Source organism: Sminthopsis crassicaudata, chromosome 2, assembly GCF_048593235.1.
Source record: "Sminthopsis crassicaudata isolate SCR6 chromosome 2, ASM4859323v1, whole genome shotgun sequence".
NCBI classification, from domain to species: domain Eukaryota; kingdom Metazoa; phylum Chordata; class Mammalia; order Dasyuromorphia; family Dasyuridae; genus Sminthopsis; species Sminthopsis crassicaudata.
In genome coordinates, this window is record NC_133618.1 from 460,801,413 (window position 1) to 460,804,421 (window position 3,009).

Below are 3,009 nucleotides of genomic sequence, written 5' to 3' on the forward strand. Positions count from 1 at the left end.
AGCAGTCTTATATATGTTAAATATATTACAGTATAATTTAGATACAATATATGTGTGTAGAACCGAATTTTTTGTTGCACAGGAAGAATTGGATTCAGAAGGTAAAAATAACAGTTTACATTCATTTCCCAGTGTTCCTTTTCTGGATGTAGCTGGTTCTGTCCATCATTACTCAATTGGAATTGGATTAGTTCTTCTCTATGTTGAAGAAATCCACTTCCATCAGCATACATCCTCGTACAGTATCATTGTTGAAGTGTATAATGATCTTCTGGTTCTGCTCGTTTCACTCAGCATCAGTTGATGTAAGTCTCTCCAAGCCTCTCTGTATTTCTCCTGTTGGTCATTTCTTATAGAACAATAATATTCCATAACATTCATATACCATAGTTTACCCAACCATTCTCCAATTGATGGACATCCATTCATCTTCCAGCTTCTAGCCACTATGAAAAGGGCTGCCACAAACATTTTGGCACATACAGGACCCTTTCCCTTCTCTAGTAGTTCCTTGGGGTATAAGCCCAGTAGTAGTATGGCTGGGCCAAAGGGTATGCACATTTTGATAACTTTTTGGGCATAATTCCAGATTGCTCTCCAGAATGGTTGGATTCTTTCACAACTCCACCAACAATGCATCAGTGTCCCAGTTTTCCCACAGCCCCTCCAACATTCATCGTTATTTGTTCCTGTCATCTTAGCCAATCTGACAGGTGTGTAATGATACCTCAGAGTTGTCTTAATTTGCATTTCTCTGATCAATAGTGATTTGGAACACTCTTTCATATGAGTGGAAATAGTTTTAATTTCATCATCTGAAAATTGTCTGTTCATATCCTTTGACCATTTATCAATTGGAGAATGGCTTGATTTCTTATAAATTAAAGTCAATTCTCTGTATATTTTGGAGATGAGGCCTTTATCAGAACCTTTAACTGTAAAAATTTTTTCCCAATTTGTTACTTCCCTTCTAATCTTGTTTGCATTAGTTTTGTTTGTGCAGAAACTTTTTAATTTGGTGTAATCAAAATGTTCTATTTTGTGATCAATAATGGTCTCTAGTTCTCCCTTGGACACAAACTCCTTCCTCCTCCACAAGTCCGAGAGGTAAACCATCCCATGTTCCTCCAATTTATTTATGATTTCGTTCTTTATGCCTAAATCTTGGACCCATTTTGATCTAATCTTAGTATGTGGTGTTAAATGTGGGTCCATGCCTAGTTTCTGCCATACTAATTTCCAGTTTTCCCAGCAGTTTTTGTCAAATAATGAATTCTTATCCCAAAATTTGGGATCTTTGGGTTTGTCAAAGATTAGATTGCTATTTTTATTCACTATCTTGTCCTGTGAACCTAACCTATGCCACTGATCAACTAGTCTATTTCTTAGCCAATACCAAATGGTTTTGGTGACTGTTGCTTTATAATATAGCTTTAAATCAGGTACACTTAGACCACCTTCCTCTGACTTTTTTTTCATTAGTTCCCTTGCAATTCTCGACCTTTTATTCTTCCATATGAATTTTGTTGTTATTTTTTCTAGGTCATTAAAATAGTTTCTTGGGAGTCTGATTGGTATAGCACTAAATAAATAGATTAGTTTGGGGAGTATTGTCATCTTTATTATATTCGCTCGGCCTATCCAAGAACATTGAATGTCTTTCCAATGATTTAAATCTGACTTTATTTTTGTGGCAAGTGTTTTGTAATTTTGCTCATATAATTCCTGACTCTCCTTTGGTAGATATATTCCAAATATTTGATACTATCGACTGTTATTTTGAATGGAATTTCTCTTTGTATCTCTTGCTGTTGGATTGTGTTGGTAATGTATAAAAATCCTGAGGATTTATGTGGATTTATTTTGTATCCTGCGACTTTGCTAAAATTCTGAATTATTTCTAATAGCTTTTTAGCAGAGTCTTTGGGGTTCTCTAAGTATACCATCATGTCATCTGCGAAAAGTGACAATTTGATTTCTTCATTTCCCACTCTAATTCCTTGGATCTCTTTCTCGGCTCTTATTGCCAAGGCTAGAGTTTCTAGTACTATATTGAATAGTAATGGTGATAGTGGGCAACCTTGTTTCACTCCTGATCTTACAGGGAAAGGTTCTAGTTTATCACCATTACATATGATATTTACTGAAGGTTTTAAATATATGCTCCTTATTATTTTAAGGAATAGTCCATTTATTCCTATACTCTCAAGCGTTTTTAGTAGGAATGGATGTTGGATTTTATCAAATGCCTTTTCTGCATCTATTGAGATGATCATATGGTTTTTATTAATTTGATTATTAATATGGTCAATTATACTAATAGTTTTCCTAATATTAAACCAGCCCTGCATTCCTGGTATAAATCCCACTTGGTCATAGTGTATTATCCTGGGGATGATTTTCTGAAGTCTATTTGCTAATATCTTATTTAAGATTTTAGCATCAATATTCATTAAGGAAATTGGTCTATAGTTTTCTTTCTCAGTTTTCGATCTACCTGGTTTAGGTATCAGTACCATGTCTGTGTCATAGAAGGAATTTGGTAGGACTCCTTCAATCCCTATTTTTTCAAATAGTTTACATAGCATTGGAGTTAGTTGTTCTTTAAATGTTTGGTAGAATTCACCTGTAAATCCATCTGGTCCTGGGGACTTTTTCTTAGGAAGTTGGTTAATAGCTTGGTCTATTTCTTTTTCTGAGATGGGAATATTTAGACTACTTACTTCTTCCTCTGTTAATCTGGGCAAGCTATATTTTTGAAGGTATTCTTCCATTTCATTTAAGTTATCGAATTTATCGGCATAAAGTTGAGCAAAGTAGCTCCTAACTATTGTTCTAATTTCCTCTTCATTAGTGGTGAGTTCACCCTTTTCATTTTCAAGACTATCAATTTGCTTTTTCTCTTTCCTTTTTTTAATCAGGTTTACTAAGGGTTTGTCTATTTTGTTGGTTTTTTCATAAAACCAACTCTTAGTTTTATTAATTAATTCAATAGTTTTTTTACTTTCA